We start from the raw sequence: 23085 nt of genomic DNA on the forward strand, positions 1-23085 counted from the left end.
GAAGGTCTGGATGGGGACCAGAAGCATGAAGAATAAATGTTTCTCTTTTATTTTTAAAGTGCATGGAATTTTTACGGGAAGGAAGGTGAAACCTTTACTTTCTGTAACAGAATAATAATTTCAGCCTAGAAAAAAAAAAAAAAAAAAAACTAGAAGAGGCCTCTGGTAGGAAGCGTTATCTTTTTGTCAATGGGCTCAGGCACCCTTATAAGAAAATGCATACCTCTTATGCATTTTTCCTTAGGACTATCTCAGGAAAAAAAAATAAAAAATAAAAAAATAGTTCTTGGCTGAATCCTTAGCACCAAACACTACACAGTGAAGTGGGGATTCCTTGTGTCCTGATCTCTGTCTGAAAATACCACCTTTGTGAAAAAGAAAGTACAATTTGCTAAAAGAGCAGTTTCATAGCTAGTTGATCTTTCTCCTTCTATGTGGACAAAGGGCATTTCTGTCTCTGCAACCCTTCTCTGCCCACCTCTCCTCACAGACCTCTTCTCTGCTCCATGTCAAAGTTCCTCCTCTAAACAGATGTCCAGGAATGCACAGGTCAGGGACAGGGGATGCATTTCCTCAGCCTCTTGTTCTGTGAGATAAGGGTAAAAAGAACAAAAATGTTAACTAAGCCAGAGTTGTACTGTATTTATAGCAACCATAAGCAACATTCTCTCCTAGGCTGGTCTAGGAGCTCTGGCTTTTTTTTTTTTTTTTTTTTTTTTTAATGCCTTCTGAGAGACTGCTTAGGAAAACAAGCAGCTCTGGGAAGAGATCCCTATAGATTTTTATTTTTATTTTTTTCCTAGAGATCTTGCATGGGTCTGGCTCTAATTCATCTCTACATCCCCAAATATGAAAAAAGGGCCAACCACATAATTTCCAGCACCATCAGCAAAGCATGTATGTGAGGAGGGCATGCACCTCATCTGCTTCCCACAGCCAGTCTGCCTGGCACAAGTTCTGCCCATTGTTTGGGCACCAGGCTTTCTTCAGGATTTTCTCAGCAGGCTTCCACAGACCCCATGTGCTTGGCCCAGCATGTGAAAAGGTTGCCAGCAATGTAAACACATGCTCTGCACAGTGCTTTAATAATTTGAAAAAAAAAAAAAAAAAAAAGAGAGAGAAAGAAAAATAAAAAACAAAAAGAAAAAGAAAACAGAAGAAGAAAAAGAAAAAGAAAAAAAAAAAAGAAAAACAAAACAGAAGAAAAAGAAAAAGAAAAAGAAAAAGAAAAAGAAAAAGAAAAAGAAAAAGAAAAAGAAAAAGAAAAAAGAAAAAGAAAAAGAAAAAGAAAAAGAAAAAGAAAAAGAAAAAGAAAAAGAAAAAGAAAAAGAAAAAGAAAAAGAAAAAGGAAAAGAAAAGGAAAAGAAAAAGGAAAAGAAAAAGAAAAAGAAAAAGAAAAAGAAAAAGAAAAAGAAAAAGAAAAAGAAAAAGAAAAAGAAAAAGAAAAAGAAAAAGAAAAAGAAAAAGAAAAAGAAAAAGAAAAAGAAAAAGAAAAAGAAAAAGAAAAAGAAAAAGAAAAAAAGAAAAAGGAAAAGGAAAAGGAAAAGGAAAAGAAAAAGAAAAAGAAAAAGAAAAAGAAAAAGAAAAAAAAGAAAAAAAAGAAAAAGAAAAAGAAAAAGAAAAAGAAAAAGAAAAAGAAAAAGAAAAAGAAAAAGAAAAAGAAAAAGAAAAAGAAAAAGAAAAAGAAAAAGAAAAAGAAAAAGAAAAAGAAAAAGAAAAAGAAAAAGAAAAAGAAAAAGAAAAAGAAAAAGAAAAAGAAAAAGAAAAAGAAAAAGAAAAAGAAAGAAAGAAAAAAAAGAAAAAGGAGAAAATGAAAAAGAGAAAAAGGAAAAAATGATTAATGCAAAAAATTCTGATCTGATTCCTAGAAGCAGTTTTATTCTGGGGTACAAAATGAGTGTTTCTCCATACAGATATTCTGTGAAGACAACTGTGCTGAGTATCCCAGGCTATGACTACTAGTCTTCAGTCAGCAATTATTTGTGTTCATTTTCTGTCTATAGCAGGAAAGTAAGGGCTGTTTACTACCCTTCTGTTCAGTAAGACTTTTCACTCCCTCCTAGCCTTGTTCCACATCCCCCTCTGAGTTTACTTTCTCCTCCTGCGGATTGGGCATCAAAAAGCATCCCAGTGCTTGGATGTTGAATGTGAAGAACCATACCTCTCTACACAAGTTATCTCAGAGAAGGGTTGAGAATTCTATTTTTCTTCAATTTGAAAAGCATTTAAATAATTCAATCATTAATTATATTTGTATAATATTTAAATGTCCAATTATTAATGTTGTCCAACACTTCAGTACAATGTTGTCCTCCTATTTGCTTCTTTCCCTGCCAGACTTCCATGTTCTCATGCAAAGTAGCTTTACTCTGGTTGATTATATTTTTAAGCAATTTTTAAAAATCATCCCAAATCACATTTCTTGGAACACAGCTGAGAATAGAGTATGTCATTTCATATATTAAAAGTTATTTTCTGATACCTTTGGTGTATGCAGTATCCTTCTGTCTCAGAGTACAGACTGGAATTTGACTGACATGGTAGCCTTAGTATTAATGCACAGCTTTTGCCTTTTAAAGGAAAATTGACAATTTTTTGGCCTACATTCAGGAGGGAAAAAAAAGAAAAAAAAAAAGAAAACAAAAAAGGATCTATTCTGTATTAAGGATATTCATGCAGAATTAACATTCTAGAGCTTGATTTACCAGACTTAATAATTTTTTTAGTGCAAGGGGTTTTTAGGGTACTACTTATATGTGCTATTTTACTGAAGTATTTTAGAAACTCACTTTCCAAATCACCTTCTGCACTCTACTGAGGAGGTTCTTTAGCATATTAAAGTTCACAGACACATGCACATACACAAAAAAAAAAAAATGCTCTAAATACAGCATTGATTAACAGTAAACTTTTAAATGAAAATTCTATAGACTGAAGTAGCACAAATAATTATAAAATCAACATGAAGAGATTTTTAAATGTAGCTTATAAAATAGGAACAGTAGCACTGTGTGTTGTTTCCTGCATTGAAAGCAACTATTATTTGCCACTTCTACAACATTGCTGTTTGAATGAGACATTAAAAATAGTGTCTCTCATTTACCAGGCTCCGAAGCTGCCCAGCTGGAAGGGCAGAGAAAGGAAGTGTTTAGGGCATTCACAAGGAAAACATGCCAGATTCTGCTGTCAGTCCTACTGGTGTAAATTTACTAGAGTAAATCTACTTGCTGTTGTTATGTTCTGAAACACTATAAAACAATAAGACTTGATCTGTTGTGTAATAAAGAGCCACAGAACAAAATGAGAAAAGAAAAAAAAAAAAAGGTAGCCTATATGGGAGTAACCATTGATGTATGGCCTTTTAGGAAAGAAAGAATTATCAGCCTTTTTTGTCTTGTTAACTGTACATGTTTCCCTTTAGCAAAATGAAAAAAAAAAAAAAAACAGTCTTCATCTAATCACTTTTGATCATTTCTAAATTCTGGCAAGCCAACTTCACAGATGACATCTCATAGGCATTTTTTACAGGAGAAGTACAGGGCCAATTGGATACCTGCAGCTTCTGAGTTCCTTGTCACTGGCTGACCAGTACCCCAGTGTCCACAAGGTGCCACATCACTCCCTTGGTCCTGCTAGCCAGTGTGTTGTTTGGAGCAGGTTTTAGAGCTGCTCAAACATATTCCTGTACCCACATAATGGGAAGGCCCAAGCCACAGCCTTTTTATTCTCTTTCGTCACCTCTGCTCCTGCATGCTAACACTCAGGAAAAGGATCCCCTGCCTACAGCCTGCCCTGTAAAACCTCACCTCTGCTCCACAGCCAGTTTTTTCTTCTCAGCATCCCCAAGGGTTTCCTAGGCTTGTCCCTACACATCAGGCCAAGCAGTAGTTTAGTGCTGGGGGGTGCCAAGTGACAGGTGAGGAGGTAAGTGTGCATTCAAGCATGTGGCAAGACATGCATACATATATGACTGGCCAAATCACTGCTCAGGACACACATAATCAAGTTTCAGGGTGCAACATATAGAGGAAAGGTGCTGGAACAGGAAACAAAACAGCCTCCCAGTAGTTCTGTTCAAGATCATGTATGTTTCCACTTCGTTCACCTCACTTTTTGAGTGTCTCCATGCTACACCTATAAGGTATAGTTCTACCCTACCCTGGCTGCACACACTTTGGTGCTGCCAATGTGGCAGCATGTTGTGGCATAACAATCCAGCTGCATACAGAAATGTGGATTTACATTGCAGCTATTTGCTTTCTGTGCTAAGTCTCAAATCTCTGAGCAAAGGAGCTAATAAAATCATAGGGAAGAGGTTCTGTGACATTCATCATATGCAGTATTATGTTTTGTTTCAGTATGAAACAGCTGTAGAAGGATTATAAAAATGTGATTTGCCAAAAATATTTTAAATATTTGAAAAAGGATTTGGTGGCATTTTCCTTATAAAAATAACTGATTCCTTCTGTGTTGACTAATGTGATGTACATAAAGGGTTTTGGCAGTCATACAGAATGAGGTGTTTCAGCTGTTGTTCATACAGATGGATGATTCTAGAGATGTACATATGTGATGCACATTAAAAATGTAGCTCTACAAGCTTTCGTAGCATTCATCATTCATAGATGTTTTAAGAGGTGAAGAGTAAAACCTTGACATTCATCTGGCATTGTATTGTTTTTACTGGGGGAAGAACCATGTTCATAAAGTCAGGAGCAAAACCTCAGGATCAGTCCTGTACTAAACACCACAGCTAGGAGTCCTGGAGAACCTGAGGAAGGTGCAGAGTCCCACACAAATGCTGCCATGCTCTGGAAGTGTGCAGTTCATGAAGCCCCTGAACAGTGACAGCTCCGTGTTGGGCTGCTGCTTTGTACCCTACTTTAAGATGAGCAGGGGGACCAGGCTACAGTGGAGATACTGGCTGAACCTAGATTCCTCCATGCCTCCCACATCTCAGCTGAGCAGAAGCCTGTGACCTCCATGAGACAGGACCGTTCAGACCTATGAGGAAGGGAAATGCACTTGCCTCTGAGGATGCTGGTTGTAGATGCAGCAGAATGCCTAAGCCTGGACCAAATTTACTGTACCAGCTGCAGGGCAAAGCCACTCTCTAATAGCTTTCTGCCTGCATTTATAAGAGGTTTCAGAAAGTCTGGCAGAAGTTCTGACCTGACTGTTTGATGTCTGCAAGCACAGGAAAAGGTACTCATACTCAGTGAGCCCCTCACGTAAATGAATCCTCTAGGACTGCCCATTTTTCTGTCCATACGCTGCAGAGCTGGATTTGTTGGATTCAGTGTATATGAGATGGAAAACTCACTGTCTTATGGGCTGAAAGTCTTATGCATCCAGAATTTAGGCAGGCTTACAGCACATATGCTGTACAATTCACACAACCATTTTCTGTCTAGAAACATTTTTTCAGAGAAAAAAAACATAGGAGTCCTAAGACACTTTGGCATATAACTGGAGAAACCACAGCTGTGTGGTGGAAAAAAAAAAAAAATAATAATAATAATAAAAAAATCTCAAAAGAAAAACAAACAAACAAAAAATTCAAAAACAAAAAATCTCAAAGACAAAGAAAGGCTTGGTCTACCAGAAACCCAGAAATAATTGATTCATGTTCTTTAATAATTAAAAACTTCCATTTGAATATCCAGGGAGGGGAGGGGTGCCTTTAGGAGCTATCTTACACTAAATCTTAAAACACAGAAAATGAGGATTTGGGGGTGAGGCTGGAAGTAGGGAATCCCAGGGAATATGTATCACAGAGAAGTCAGAGGACTGTTTGAGGAAAGGATCCCTGGTAGATGGCTAGTGTTCTATTTCATGAAATAGAATCCTGAATAATAAAGTTCTACAGATCATTTCCTTTTCATCTTCACTGAAAAGAGACATGAACCTTCAGATTGTCAATACATGGGTGAATCAACACATAGCTGTGGATGTCCTTCTGGTTTGGACCTTTTTGGTATGCTATTTTGAGTGGAAAGGGAAAGGTTGCATTGTGTAAATGGAAGAGTTTGCATATTAAAGATAGCTTGGTTTGATTTCTTACTGAAAAATGACTGGAAAGAGAGAACTGAGGTAAGCATATGTGCAGCCTGTTGCTGTAACCCATACACTGTTCTTCCTCAGGTTGAGAGAGTAATTGATATGCATAATGCAAAGCTTGCTACTGCAAAATATTGTACATTTTCATCTCTCATAGGTACATGAGCTACAAGTTGAGGCTGCTGAGCATCCTCAGAAATGTACTCAGAACTGTGCAGCACTGAGTCTGGGATCACTAATACTTCAGCTTGCTCCAGGCATCACTTTAGAGATATGAAAGTCATATGTTCCCTTTATTGTCTATTGAATATCCTGATATGGGAGCAATAAAATCCTGCCCCAGACTATTGCAGATCTAGCTTATATGTGGGTTCAGATGTTGACAGAATGTCAGAGAAGATTGACTTGCAGTCTTCTGAGATGCCAATTGAAGCAAAACTTATGCAAAAGGAAACAAACAGATATAGATATCTTGCTTTGTAATGGCACAAACACAAAACTAACATTTTGAGCACTGTATTTATGTGCATTGATGGGAGTGGAGAATTAAAAGAACATCCTCTAAGATGTTCAAACATAAAAAGCTCAGCAATTTTAACATATAAACATACAGGCATTAGTAATGTGTATTTATCAATATTTCGCTAGTAAACATATGCACTAGTTTTTACACCTGACTACAAGCTGCTATTTTTAATTTACAGTTACACTAAATGGGATGAGCTTTTTTAATTCCCTAGCCTCATTTTTCAATGCAGGCAGCTTCCACTGATGGCACGTAAATACTTTGTCTGTATTGCCTCCATATGCAAGTGGAAAGAAACCTGTATTTTAATGAAAATGAGGAAGTTCATAAGGCTGATGCTTGTAGGGCTTAGCAAGCAATTATACTTGCTCTATAAATACTAGCTGCATGCCAGCCTGCAGTTATGCTGACTGACACTAGCACAGCAAGAGCGCTGGGTCAAATGCAATTAGACTGGAAGTAATGCTGGAGTAAAACTCAAATCTGTAACAGGATAAGAGGCTGACAGCAAAAACCCATTTTCTCCCACTCCATTGAGGTCATGGATGGTACAACAGAATGCACTTACTGCATTATGTGTCTCTGTTGCTGTAGCCAAGAGAAAAAAAAAAAAAAGGCAAAAATATATTTCTTATTTAACATCCAGTAACAGCTCAGGTCCCAGCCCCTAGAATCCATTCAAACACTAATGCTCACACAAAGATGTTAGTTAATTACAAGGATGTTTTTCATTTCTGTTCCCTTTTTTTTTCCCAAGAGCAAAATTCCTTATGACATTTTGCGTGAACCCCCAGTAAAATTGTGCCACAAAGCGGAGAAGAGGAAAATAAAATCCTTATTATTTTAACATCTCAGTGTTGGCTGTAAGCAGTTGGTGCATTCTGAAATCAATGGCTGTACTCTTGAATCCTCATCACTGAGAGGAGAGAAATAACATGTACCTTGAAATATCCTTGCTGAAACCCTCTGAATATAAACCGAGCTGTATTTAAACACACACTGTGAAGGAAGGATTTAACAAGGCTTGAAAGGATGAGATTTACTTGCTGTTACTTAAGTAACGAACAAGCAAAAGATTGGAAATGGTCAACTGATATTTAGCTAAAATAACCTTTGAGAATGGATGTTTATTTCAAATAGATATTTCATTTGGTTTTATAACTATCTTAAGCAGAATAACTCTCTCATACTGCATTTGTTCATATTGCATGTCAGCAAAAAGTGCCCTACTGATTACAGAGCCAGAGCTATTTCTGACAGGTACTAATACTTGATTTTTATTCCTAGCATTTATTTAGTTAGCATTTAGTTAAGTATGTCTTCACTTCTTGTCTACATAGCTACAAGGGTGCAGAACCTTATGAAGTGCCGAACAAATGCAGATGGTGTTGAAAGAAATTGCAGTCCTTTAATGAATGTAAAACAAAGGAAAAATGAAGGGTTGGTGAGAATTTGGCAGTGCTCAACAACAGCGGTGGTATTTTACAGGGATGATTAGAGTTGCTATTACTTTTTGGTATTAGTTTTAATATAGTTGAGGAAAATGTTTGCAAACATGAAATCACTGGCACCTGGCACCATGCTGAAAAGAAGGTTGGTGCAAGCATATTCTGTCAGCCATCACACTCAGGTGTGTGAGCCTGGTAGTATCAATGGCATTTTCCAGTGAGGCTATGAGGGCTATAGAAGCAGAAAGTGAGCTCTAACTTGTAAGTGAGGCAGAAATTTGGGTCCAGAATTCATGTTCTAATCTGTCTAATGTTTTTTAATATGTTTTGAATAGAACAGAGTGATGTTGCACAAAAGGGAAAGCAGACAGTTCATCCAGAAAATACTTCCTAGACCATGACAGTAAGATGGACAGAAAACTGCCTCCACAGCCACCAGGGAGGAATTTGGGAGGCCAGAAACAAGACCGCTGACGACTTGCTTCCTTCAAGGAAATTGCAAAGCTTTTGTCCTCCAGAAGGAAAAACCAGGAACTGGTGTCCCAAGCAAACAGACCAAATGCATTCAGCTGGTGGCCTGGTGGTGCCCACAGTGGTAGGATTTCCCCAGTGTTCCCCTTCCCAGAGACAAAAAAAGACAAAACAAACGTTTGTAACAGTTCACAGAAAGGTTCCAGATGATGGGAACCTTATCTTAGCATTTCCCATATAGTAAATCCACGTTGAGGAACTCAGAAAGCTCAATCCTCAGTGAAATTGGCTTAAAACTGGCCAAGTGATTCCGAAGTTATTGGGAATATAACCCTAAAGGCAAGCAAGAACAGTATGATCATATAAACCTTGTTTGTTACTGAAGCCAGGATAAAAGATAGTCCAATTACTCCAATTAGGATGACAGAAGCTATCAGGAATTGATTATTAAATGGATGCATAACTTATGGTCTCATTTCAAGGTACACTTCAGTTGGATTTGCTTTTTTATTATTATTATTTTTATTATTATTAATTGATTCAAATCCAAATTTCCACACTGCAGACTTTTTTAATTGCTCTGATCCTAACTATAAATTTCCAAGGTTTGTTCATTGATTTGGGAGACACCCACAAAAAGCGGACACTACTTTTTTTGTTTGACAACTAATATCGTTGTAACATCTAATAACTACGGGTCTTAAGCTACCATAATATATATAAATATATATATATATATACATATATAAATAAAAATAAAGTATCTCTTTTAGCTATTTGGTAGTACAAAAAATATTTCTTATTCCTTAGGATTTAGAACAAGCATATTATCCCACACCAAGTACTATTAAATTAACAATTCTCTATGAAAACCAAAAACACAAAGGGATTTTGTATTGGATTTATGTTGAAAAACTCTCAAATTTATTCATACATTGTGAATTCATACATTTCCATTTTATGGAAATAAACACATTATTTGAACATTATTATCAAGCTTCATGAAAAATTGTTTGCACTGGACATGTTTGTAAAGGTTAACGTATATTATTAAATTGCAGTGAAATCACTGGCTCAAGACACCAGCTACATTATCACAACTCAATCCAGGCATTTGCAATACATTTGTATAAAACTGGCTCACAAATTAGGTGAATAATTTGCCATGTTTTCATCTCTATCACGATGGCTTACTTTACAAGTTGGTTCTTCTTTTGAACATTTAGAGGTATTTTCATTTTGCTGTATTTTCTAGCTTACACTCCTTTCTATTAACCACCTGTAAGTGATTCACTGGGGGATGACCTAAGGTTTCACTCAGATTGAACTATTGCTTTGTTTGCTGTAGAGTTATTAAATTAAATCAGCTTCTAAGATAAAATGAACATTTGGTATAAAACTTGCTCTGAAAGGTTAATGAATCTCAGAAATTCTCCCAAGTGAAGGAAAGGAGGCTACACCTAGCCAGTATAAAACTCATGCAGCAAAAACTGCTCCTCTAATGTAATTCTTCTGATTTCAGTGAGGTTACACTAGGAATAAATTTGATCTGAACGAATCAAACCCATCCTTTCTTCAGAAGAGGTTCAATATCCAGCAAGGAAATGATCTTCTCTCACCTGCCCATAGTTTATTGGGAAAATCCAGGTCAATGTATGGTCATAAAACAGTATGGCTTATTTCTCTTATGACACCTGTTTGACTAGCTTTAACAGAAATGTTTATTATGATTTCCCAGGCATTAGAAAAAAATAAAATATAAGCAAATATAACCCAAAATTACTGCAATAAGAAAAAAGTTCATGATGAATGAAACTAATTCTGTATTTAAGAAAAAATACGTACATGCATTATACTTTTTGATATCTTCCAAATGTTTGTTTGATTATGGATACCACTACATTATTAACCAGAGGGTGAGACCAGTTCTCAGAGGAGAGAGCAGCAGTCAGAGGAAAAAAAAATAGGGTAGAAATGTGTCTCTTGCACATTTACCGTTCAATCTTTTAGAAAGGACAGGAAAATAACTTTGAGTTCCATTTTATCTTATTTTTTAGAGATTCAACAGTTGAGATGTTCAGAGGCAGTAAAATTGTGAGGCAATTTGTAGCAAAGCTGATGATTTTCATGTCATCTAAACCATCACTCTTAGAAAACATAATTTGTGTAACTTCAATGACCTTTCCCATAGCATGTTGATCCTTGATATGGGAAAAACATTTATCTTATTGGGAACAGCATCTAGAGGGATTAGGCTCCTATTTTAGATATCTCATTTGAAAGTCTAAAAAGTGAGTGCATCCTGGCCAGTGCATCCTCAAAGCCATTGACTGCACAAAGTAACTTCTCATATTTTCATGAAGTTATATTGGATGTATATCAGAATGCACAGTGCAAAGTGAATGTAATGTAGCAGACAGCTCAATCACTCACTAACCTTTGTGCTGTCAGTGGTGTTATCTCAAGCCCAACTACACCTGCTCTGCAGTACAGGTTGTTCATTTCCTAAAACCTTCAAGAGCATGAAACACTGCCTGTTCATGGACCCAAACAGGCATAAAGCCTGAACGCTCTGGAGAGCCAAGCACCAGGAGACCATTACAGCAGAAAACCACTGCACCATTGCCTTGCTCGTGTTCTCCTCACTGGGTATGTGCCATGAAGACCAGATCCTGGGCTGCACCTATGTTGCTTTTTGGTTTGGTTTTGCATTTGAGTGGTTTTCGTTACTTGGTTTGTTTTGTTTTGTTTGCATTTTAATGAAAGAATAGTTGCAAAATTTCTTGTATTATTTGAAAGACTGGGTAATAGCAAGAGTGATAAGGGGTTAGGGATACCCACAGCTGGATCATTGTCAAGGCCTTGATGGCATGAGGGGGAGAAGGGCCAGAAACAATGGTAGATACAAGACTACTATTTAAAATATAGTGATTTAGACTTTATGGGTATCTCTTAGATCAAGCCTTATATCCCTGTACCAGGACAGGGTTACATGATTTTCTTCAAAGTTCTTCCATTAGTACTTGGGGTCAGCGTAATTTTAACTAACCCAGTATGAAGAGGATTTCCGTGGCTTTCTGGCAGAGTCTGGACCAGTTGGAGGCTCACTTTTCATGCTCTTTCTGCCTCATGGTCTCGGATTGTTGTGTGGGGAGGAGTAATCAGAAGCCAGTGGAGGTCAGCTTCTTATGGAGAGGTTATGAATGTTATTTAGTCCCTGAAAGATAAAACAGAGAAGCACTTTCTGAATATTTAATAGCGGGAAAATCCTTGTGGGAGCAGGCTCAGTAATACAGAGCTGAGGATAAAGAATATAAAATTAGGCTGGTTTAGAGTTAGCCCATTAAGCTGCAATTTAAACTATCCAAATCGACAAGGTCCCTCCTGCCCCCATCTCTTTACCAACCCTTATTGTCAGCTTAGAAATAGGACACATTAGTTGGCAGCCTGAGTTTTACTATCGTGACTAGAAATAACTAATAAAATAAAATAAAATAAAATAAAATAATAAAATAAAATAAAATAAAATAAATAAAATAAAATAAAATAAAATAAAATAAATAAAATAAAATAAAATAAAATAAAATAAAATAAAATAAAATAAAATAAAATAAAATAAAAATAAAATTATGAGTAAATGTTTCTCATCATGTCACTTGCATTCTGTCTTTTGCAGAGCATATTATAGTGGAAGAGGGAATATTACACCACCAGAGGCAGAAACTCTGTACATGCTTCACTGCAGATTACAGAGCCTGAAAAAGAAAAACAAAGACAATAAACATTTTCCTTTTTGCTCATACAACATTGTTATAGTAGGAATGACTGCTGAGAAATTTTCCCACTAAGCCGTCATACATGCAAACATTTTGAAAGCTTCTTGAAAATTACAGTTAACTTGAAGAACACATTATTTCTGCAAGTGTTTTTTACTTGAATAGCAACTACAGCTTCTTTAACAGATTTCTACTAGCACATACTTAATTATCAATGAGTAATATACATTATACAGGCACCAACAGCAACAACAACAACAAAAACAGAAACAACACGGCCCTCCCACCCAAATCACATAACCTAAAGAGAAATACCACTGCTTCCTCCTCACCAGAATTCAGTTATGTGATGTGTGTACAAGAGTGAGGCAAAACAGCAGTGTTACTTCATACAGCTTTGAATGTCACAGATATGAGCAAGCTGATTCCAGCTGAGCTAGAAACCATATTCCTGTTTCTGCATTTCCACTAGCCTGGGCAATACAAGTATTACTATTTTGAGATGGAATCTTTAATTTCTAATTTTTAAATCTATAATTTTCAATTATAGTAAAAACAATTTATTTTCTCTAACTGGCATTCCTTCTGATCATTTTTATTTATTTATTTTTATTTTTTTAATGAAAGCAAAAACCCCATGAGTAAATCTTCTCTAGTAAGGTTAAGGCTTTTTTTTTTTTTCATTTCATTAAAATTTTGTAAAAGTAATCATTATCACTCTTTTCCTGCTTCTGTTTTAGAAACTAAGAATACATTCCTGCTTGCAGTGGTGGAGATAAAAGTGTGTTTAAAACCAGGTGGAAAACAGGAGGGACAAAGGAAGATAGGTTTTTTTCTGCAGCTGATGCTATTGTCCTCTCCTAGGAGTTGTCCAGGCCTCCCCACCTCAGTCTGGATTCATGGGGGATTCCCAGAATACCTAAACAGATAACTGTGCTGCTTTTTTTTCACCTCACAAGGAAGGTCACATGAGAAAGTCTGTAGTTTCCCATTAAGACCAATCTTGCAAATACGTAAATTTTTTTTTTTGTCTTTCACTATTACTTCCCTCCCATCCCCCTTCCAACCCTCCCAGTTTATTGAGCTGCATGTGTTTTGCTTTTCATTTGAGCATTCATTGGAGTTAAGGTTTCACTTAGTAACTAGATAGATAACCACTTTTCTGCAGGAACAAAGAGCTGGTACAAAGACCCTACAAGAAGAACGGTGAAATTTTCACACTGTGCCGTTTAAAAAAATTCTTCTCTCTCATCTTTTGAATGTCTGTCTAGGGTTAGTCATTGTAAAGCTTCTATTACTAATCAATGCAGAGAGCATGTTCTGGTCATTCATTTTGTCACCACTTAAAAAGGAGAAAAAGATGAACTACTGACATCTTCATAACAAGTTACACCAAACTGCAAATCGGAGAAAAATTATTCATGCTGTCTTCTGTATGTGACAGATTTAACTTCAGCCCAGGTTCTCTCTCATGCTCCACCTGAATTGTAAAGCAGATATCTCAAATCTAAAAATTCTTTGACAGAGATAAAAGAGAAATTCTGTTCATACCATCAGTGTGGACCAGAATATCAAAACATTTTCAGATGTGCAGGATAACCAAGAGAAGTACCTTCCCACCCTTTCTTATACAGGTCTCCAGCTACCAAACCCCAGATTCAGCAAAGGAGAAATGAATCAATTCAACCCATGAGAACCTGCATGTTAAAGCAGAATGAAGAATATTTCCTTTGTATCATAAAGTAAGAAGACCCTCAACTCTACTTTTTGCAGCTAAAGTGTCATCAAGCAGAGAGGAAAAAAAGTGTTTATTACTTTATTTTATTTTATTTTATTTTATTTTATTTTATTTTATTTTATTTTATTTTATTTTATTTTATTTTATTTTATTTTATTTATTTTATTTTATGGTATGAATTTTTTGTTGTTGTTGTTTTCTTTTCTAAAGAAGCACTGGATCTGTTGCTTCTATCTTTGTTAAGGTATTTGTATGGCCTTCCTGACTATTTAAGCATCTTGCTAATATTTACAAATAGAAATAATAATTAACAACAACAACAACTCTATCTGACTCATCCTGTAAATGAATTGCTTTTCAAGATCACACAAGATGGCTGTTCCTTGTTTTTTTTCACACCAAAACCCAGGCAAGCGACCTACAACCCCTAAGTACATCCCTCTTGTGTCTCTACCTCTTTTCTTTGGAAATTCATTGCCAGCCATCCCATCTCACAAATATATGCAAGCTGGCCCAGACTACCTACCTCTTATCCTGCCCTTTCACCCATGTTTCAGAATTGGCTGAATGTTTCTAGGTTAGAGTAAAACAGGTAAGGAAAATATCCAATTTATATTGTCTGGCTGTATATTTTCAAAGTCTGAAAGAAACAAATATTTTATTTCCACTGTCTTCTGAATGATTTCTAGTATTGTTTGCAGGCTTCCATTTTATAAGAAGTTGTGCATGATTTGCTACATTTCTGGGAAAGTGTACAAGCTGTCATAAAAACAGTATCCCAGAGAAAAACAATAGTTAAATGATCTAGTAATAAAAAAGACTGACTTGGAACAGATCAGTGTTGTCAATCTATCTTCAGGTGGTTCTTTCTTACAGGAAATGTGGTTGCTGAGTTAACTGACAAACTGCTGAGATTTTGGTAGGGTAATCCAGGCCAAAAATTATCTATGCTGGTTAAGATCTTCACTGCCAATGAAAATAGGATTATGCTTTGGATCCACAATCTGAACTAAAAATACCAAACTAGTTGCCAGTGTGTTTGGATCAGGCAAACATTCCCTCTTGGCCCTTTCTTTTTTACCTCATCTCAGAAAAGCAATTTTGGTTTCAGTTTTGTGCTAGACAACTTCTTGGCTGCTGTTCACCACAGTTTGCTGTTTCCTTAGAAAGGATAAAATCCCCTGAGATACACAGAAATTGGTGACACCCTCTTTCCCAAATACAAGCCTTGCAATATACAGGAATTTTTAACAATGATATATTCAAGGAACATATTGAAAAATAAAGATGTAGTAGGAATTAGGCATGACCCTAGAGATGCTTATACACGCCTTTTTTTATTCAAGTGTTCTTCTGGAGAAGGATATTAATGTGAAAAGGTTATTCATGTGCATGAGTGTCTGTAGCTGAGACAGCTACAGAGAGTGTAAACATGTGCAGGTCCAGTAACAGGAATGGAGCTTCACTTCTCAATACTTCACTTTACCGTCAGTGGGTAGAAAGAGAGATGCAATTCCAGAGGACAAATTGTGCCATTAAATATCATCCTGGAATATATTACTATCCAATCTTGAATGGAATATATGAAAGTATTCAATTATTGTTTACTGTTATTGAAACAGCCAATTTGTGAATATCGAAAGTAAAATGAATCTTGAAAGTCTCCTAGGATTTTAGATTTCTAAGTAGATTCAGGTGATTCACACACAATTTCTACTAAAAATCCCTCTTTTTCTAAGGCCCTTCAACATTTATATATTTGTTCTAAACACATTTGTACAAAGCAGAGTGACAGACTAAGGGATACTTTGAAAGATAACAACGATTTTCCTTTGGCCAGCATTTTGAAATAAGCTGTAAATAAACTCCTGTATCTTGGAATTATCTTACTTCAATCCACATACCTGCAGTTCAACAGCCCAATATGATTAAATAGGATGAATAGATAGATAGATAGATAAATAGGATTAAATGGACGATGGACTGACCTAAATATCTTCAATTGGCAATGACCATTCCTTTTTTTTTTTTCTGTTTCTTTGTGATTCTTTGTGACTTATCGTATTGCATCTAACAAGATTCTTTTTTTTTTCTCATTCGTATATTTACTCTTATTTTCACTTACTGCATGTTACACTAGCTTTTATGTGTTTTAGCTTCTTTTCCCTTTAATCTCCAAGAGATTGGTCAGGCCTTCTTACAGAAATGCAATGAAGTATTCAAAGTGATGCTATAAAATAACAACATTCCAATTGTTTTCAATATGTAATAATAGTAAAACAAAAGCCTGTTAAAACTAAGAGATATTATAGCATTTTTTCAATATTTGATGAACCCACAATCAATTTTGTTGCCAACTTTTTTTTTCTGTTAACAATCAAAAAGCCAAGAAGAACCCTATGGAGTTGATGGCCTACAATTCCATATGTAAGTTCAAGCCTGCATGCTACATCCAAGAGAAACACTGATTCGTGCTTGGCAAATACAGCCAGCTCTCATTTATCTGTAAGCAGGTAATGTGTTTTGTTGATCATCCATGTTAGCGATACAAAGCCTTGTGTCCAGCAGGGTGTTTAGTAATACATGAAGCATATCATGAATACAGCTGTACTGCTGCTGGGGCTGGAACAGACCCAAAAGTACACCTACTTTCCCACTGAGCTTTGAGTAATAGGCTCTGCTGGAACCAAGTTTTAGCTGTGCACAAGTTTAAGTCCACAATCAAGAGTGCTGGAGAATAGCCTGAGTCTTGCAAGCCCAGTATTGAAACAGGATTTGTAAAATTGGCTGGCTCCTTGCCTTGGTATTTCTGTATCATACAGTACAGACCCTGATATACTTGTTTTATTCATTCTTTTCCATTATGCAGCACAGCTGAGCCTTCTCTTACCCTGGACTATCAAGATGTAAGAAGCACTATGAACACTGCATAGAGTTTTTATGATCGTATTCCAAGCTTAACACAGGACTGATAAGGCACAGTTTTCCTTGGTGTTTGGCACAGCAGCCAAGGACCTAATCCAAAGTCTGCTAATCAGTGGGTATGTTCTTGTTGACTTCAAAAGGAGGCCTGAGAATATAGTGCCAGAGAAACACTTCTCTAGCTTATGCATGAGAGGTGTGTGCTCTAACAGAGTCAAAGCAAATGTTTTAAGAAATGAATTGCCCTGTTCAGTAAATTCCACAGTAAGTAGATACTATTTAATGACTGCAGAGCTTGTTTTGGAAATCAACTCCTTCTGGATTAGTTGGAGTGCTGTCTAAAAAGCAGTCTCATCAGTTTTGTACATCAGTTTTATTGGTAATTGAGTGTTTATCAATAGGAACAACTATTTCTATCAGTTATTTAGTACACATACCTTACAAATGAAACAGATTAATAGCAGCTAATTACAATGTAATTTTAAAGTAAAATTCCATGTAAAGTGTTAGCCCCCAGGAGATCACCTCTAGGTTAATATCTGCATTGGAAACATAATTACTTTATTTTGTCTATCAGAATTACTATCAATTTATCTCTCCTGAGAGAGAAATTGAAGTCTCCTGCTTACAAGGAGAGTAAGAGAAGTCAACAACACTTTGAGGTCAACAAGAGATGTCATCTTTTGTGTGTGTGTGTGTTATCTTTAATTTACAGTCACATAGAAATACACTGCACTAAAATATAAATGATCTCCAGCTGGTATTTGTTGCCCTTTTCTGCAGATTTTATAGGCTCTCCCTCAGGAATATGCAATGATTCAGCAGGTATTTCAGAGGTGCAGATTTAGGCAACAGAAATTGTTTGATTCAATCAGATTTCCACTGATACATTTCTGGGGACTGAGTTATCCTGAATTTTGAAGCCTGAATGATGCAGTCCTGCGGTGTCCCTTGAGGCATTCAGGACACAGACAAGCCACTGGGTTCGTAAGACATCAGCTTTGGACTTGTTAAATGCACTGTAACATCAGTGATCTCCTTGCTGGTGTTACCTTAAACACCTTCCCTGGATCTTACCAAGGCTGGCCTCAGCACAGAAGCCTCCTGATACTCAAAGGAATGGAGGAAGGACAGCAGCTCTGCTAGTTTGGATCAAGCATCAGACAAGCTCTGCTAGACCTGAAACTTGTCAAGGACAATTTCCCTTCTATTCCCGTGACATAGTGCATGCTGGTTAGCACCCCTGCAACTGAAACATATGAATGTTCACAGAAAAATAGTGTGATCTCTCCAAAATTCACCACTCCAGACTGGCTCCAGGTAGAATTGAAAGCAGTATGTGGGACACTGCACTTTAGCTATTGTACCTATCTGAACCATGCTTGTTGTACATTTATGGAACAGTAATGTGACCTACATAAACCAACCACAGGCAAGTACAAGTTGATCTTACAACTCTACCATGAAAATTGTTGATGTCCAGTAAGAACACCACAAGAAGTGTATGCCTTTAGAAGTGTATAGAGTAAGAAGCAGGGAAAAAAAATAAAACGGAATGCTGTCCAAGAGGTATTATTTGAGTAGTCTCAACATTTAAAGCTAAGTGCACAGAAGACAGAGAACTCACACTCTTCTACAATTGCATAGTTAAATCCGTAGGTTGTATATCTTTTCTCAGGGTGCTAACTGAGCTAACTTTGTTCCATTCCAGGCATTAAACCATTCATTGGATTTTGTGTAAAGTCACGTGCTTCATGATTAGCAGTCCCCAAACCCCAGATTTTTTTTGTAGCTGGATTAAAGTCAGTTTGGCAAATTAATATCCTGTGATATAATTATGAGGAGAAGCTGGACTGTCACAGACAAGCAACTTTTCACCCCTTTGACCACCCCAGTCCCCAGCTTCCTGCTTGACAGACATCCCATGTGTCTAGAGATCTGATCTCCTGTCAGCAACAGCAAAGCAGGGATTAAGGGCTTTATCTCAGCGTGTCTCCATGGCATCCTATATATTTTGAAGAAAACCTTTTGTCACATCATCTGGAAAGGGAGAGCCACAAAGGTACTGTAAGAATCATGTAAGGCACTCTGCCACTGGGATACCTTTTTGATTGATGCAAATCCCTTTTGGCCTTTTAATTGAAATTAGATTAATTTGCTTTCATACTTCCATTGTTTCACATGGTTAAGGCATGCTTACCCCTGTTGCACCACAAGCTGACAAGTTTTGCCAAATAATACTAGTCCCAAAAAATATTTATTTTGCGTAAACAGCTCCCAAACTGGTCTGTACAGAAGCACATTATGTTATGCTTTAAATAATCTCTGAAATATCATTTGAATGTAGGATATCCTGAGCCAGTCTATTACCCTAGTTTTAAGGATTTCCACTCCAAAGAATCAAATGCTTTTGAATTTTCCAATTATATTGAGATCACCTTTAGCAAAAGCTATGTTAAGATGAAATAAAAATGAATATATTTGCCGAATACAAATAACACAATTGCAGAAGCTTTAGAAACAGATGAGTGGAAGAGAAAACAGAAGCACACATATATCTACTGCTTAGATAAGCTCCAAAGGTTCCTCTTACCCTGCAGGATGCAGCTGACAAGCTGATTAGATGCTTCATGGCCTTGTCAGTCTTGTTCTGTGCAAATCCTATGTCCTTAATTTGCCTCGCAGAAAGCTGGATTTGACAACTCCTGTTCCTTTTTAAGCTCCCAACTTTTTTGAGGGGGTGAGCTGAAATGTGGCTCCAGCTCCATCTTCTCTCTTTTATCGTTCCAGGATTTTTTATTGATAGCTTCCAATAAGAGGTAGTTTCAAAATTCCTTCCCCAAAACTATTGGTTTCCTCATTCTTCTTTGGAAATACTTATGTTCCTTCAGCATGCCCAGACAAGGTCATCACTTTCCCCAAAACTGAATGGAATGTGTTAATGACCAAGCCCTGCAAAAAGCTCCATTATCATTCAAATGCTGGAGTGGAGCCTTTCACCAAAACCTTATATTTTCATACAAATATATATAATTTGGTAATTATATCCTAACAGTTATATTACCAGAATTAACTCAGGCAAATCATTCCTCAGATTCATTTGAAGGTAGCTAAAAAGGTAATTGTTTCAGAATATTGATGGAAATAATTAAATCCTAATTTTATTATTGAGGAGTTCCAAGACATGTTTCTTTTCTTTGTACTGTACAACAAGGAAAGCCTGCATATTCCCTCCTATCCCTTCTTTTCAGTAACCTCTGTCTGTGATTATAAATTGTCAAGAAATAACTATTTATTGAGGTCAATGTAATTCTTCATCTTCTAACTCTAAGAATTCCCATAAAAACTCTTCAAAAATATTTTGTCGGTTTACCCAATATTCCTAAATCCCTTATATGGGACATTCAGAGGATACCTCAGTCTAGGAAGAAAATTGTTCACCTAACTGTGAGATCACAGGAATATGTTTTTTATAAATAGCTGAAAAGAAATGGCAACTATTGTAGTTGTATCATATGTTTATGGGCTTGCAGTTAAACACAAGTGATAAAGAAAAAAATTAACATCAGCACAACCCACCCAGCTGGATGATGAAAACACAGCTACAGCCAACACTGGATCCAGCAGAGGTGTTGAAAGATAAGGTCAAGTTCATAATGAAGTCACCAAATGAATATCTCATTTAAATTTTGGATAAGGTATTTGGGTGGATGTGTGGTGAGGTCATAGGACGAAATGTAACACAGACTTTTAAAAAATATTGGGTTTTGAGTAATATAATGGAGGTAATGCTGACATTTAAAATGGATTAATATGCAGTGGAATTAACAGCAACAGAATTTGATGAGGATTGACTGGCTATACCACCTGCTTACTTTGTGTGGAAGAAATACAAATGCAGTATGACTGATCAGCCTTCTGAATAAATAATGATGATTTTTCAGTGCTCTGCTTGTGCATTTTATGAATCTGTTTCTGTCAATTACTGTTAGATAGATAAAGAAGCATATAGGTTAAGAGAAGGTAAAATAAAATAAATAAAATAAAATAAAATAAAATAAAAATTATAAAATAATAAATGCTAATAGCATTTTTTTTTATCAAGTCTCGGAATTTTTAAAGTGAAAATTGAATCCGAATACTTTTACTTTTAAAAAACAATAACTACCCTCCAAGTTATTGTTTTTCACATGTAAAATGCTAAGTGAACATCAGTAGTTGCTTGTTCAGCACAAAGAGAGAGTCTTGAAATCCTGCAAAAATCTTATTATACTTTCTGTCCCTTCTCAATGCAGAAATATTCTTAGAAGATAAGCAAGAGCATTTCCTTGTAACTGAAAAGATTTTGTCAGTAGTGAAAACACCCTAATTAATAATTATAGCAAAGTTTTGAAAGTCACCCAGTAAAAAAGATAAAAAATAAAAAAAATCCAAGATGCCATGGAGTATTGTAGGGGTACCAAATCCACTTAAATAATAAATGAAAACATAATTAGACCTAAACCTTTCCAAAACACAGGTAATTTGTCAGGTCTGTTCATCCAAGTAGGCCTGTGTGGGGCTGGCCTTTGGGACACCATCTGTCAAGTTACCAAGCAATTAAAGTTCTGTGTACCTCAAATTCCCTTTGATTTTAGAGAAAGAAAAGGCTGTAGGTAGCTGAACAGACTCAGAGCCCTTCAGTGCTAACCGCTGGAAATACTTGACTGACTGCAAGAATTGACCGTGGATGTTGAGGAGTAAAAATAAGCTTTCCCCTTCTGCCAAAAAGTCATTAGCTTTTCCCTTGTTTTTTCCTGGTGCAAGGAGTAAGCTCACTTTTGGAAATAATTGTTGATAAAGCATTTAGGAAACGTACAGCATGATGAAGTTACCACTATTCTGATGATCACTGTTCTTGCTTGCGGTAGTAGTGCATGAGTAATTCCATATTACAACACTCTTCACAGACACCTCTGATATTCACACACTTTCTGATTCAGGCAGTTAACAGACATCCATGTCAGCAGGTGGGGAAAGATTTGGAAATGAAATTAAAAAAAAAAAAAAGTCCTGAAATTCAGTAAGAAAATTCTATGTCTCAAGCTTACAAGATCTGTCAGCTACTAAACAACCCCATATTCTCTGTACTACTTCCCCGATGCTTTCTGCCCTCACTCAGTAGTAGTGTTGGTGGAAAGGGCAGCAGGAGAACTTAATAGGGATATAAGTCCTATTTCCCTAGCAGGCCTTTCTCCCACATGCATTTCATTTTCAACCTTAAAGATGAAATGTTTGCATTTTACCACATTTCTGTTAACAGCATTAATTATTACCATCATCAAGAATTAGTAACAATAATCCCTGTCTAGACAATTTCCCTTGATATGACCTTCCAGTATATTTAAAAAAAAAAAAAATAGTTATTGTTTTATCTGGGGAATAGCTGATGTCTTACCTTTAGAAACTAATATTTTTGAAACAGAATTTGAGGGCATCTGAGGGTTATAACATCTAGAGATAGCACACCTCAGTGTTTAACAGCTTTGTGCACTGTCTTACATTTAAAGGCACCAATGTATGTGATTATGAGGCCATAATGCACATTCTGTCGTCTTATCATTTAATTGGGTCATCTAGTCTGCCCACTTTATTAAGTGCAATGGCTAACATTATATTTTTACCATTTTTCCAGATTGTTTTTAAAAGTCCCAATGGAAGGTGCTTCCACTACTTTCTTAACAGTATTATTTCATATTCCATTTTACCATTAAGAACAATTTCCTGAGTAGTTTTCTCTCTATTTAATATCAGGCAATTAAAGTATTGCTTTCTTGAATGATTGCAAGGATTTCACATCTCCTTATCATTGCATATCTCATATATAATTTATTTTCTTCTCTGTTTTTGACAAATGAATATATTGAGTTCATTCAGCAACTAAGATTTTATTTTGAAGAAAAAAAATCTGGAAACTTAAAACAATACACATGGCCAGTCTTATCACAGTAATCTAAACACCAGCATGGCCTTTCTCACTCACATCCTGACCTCAGGGGCACCTAAAATCAGTTGGTACTTTTTGGTTATGGGACAAATTCTTACTTTCTTGTTCATGAGGCATTGGCCACAAACCAAGATTAAAAGCCCTACAAAGACTTGCTC

At 36.2% G+C, this 23085-nt stretch overlaps 1 long non-coding RNA gene across 1 annotated transcript; it reads right to left on the reverse strand.

Moving 5' to 3' along the window:
• Positions 1-238: 238 nt before the first annotated feature.
• On the reverse strand, positions 239-20663 carry LOC136790462 (uncharacterized). The gene is made up of 3 exons (XR_010830413.1): positions 19535-20663; positions 11555-11722; positions 239-586 (listed from the first exon to the last, which is right to left on the reverse strand). It is a non-coding gene; the product is annotated as an uncharacterized lncRNA (long non-coding RNA).
• Positions 20664-23085: the final 2422 nt, after the last annotated feature.

The sequence above is a fragment of the Anser cygnoides genome, chromosome 3 (genome assembly GCF_040182565.1).
Source record: "Anser cygnoides isolate HZ-2024a breed goose chromosome 3, Taihu_goose_T2T_genome, whole genome shotgun sequence".
Classification (NCBI taxonomy): Eukaryota; Metazoa; Chordata; class Aves; order Anseriformes; family Anatidae; genus Anser; species Anser cygnoides.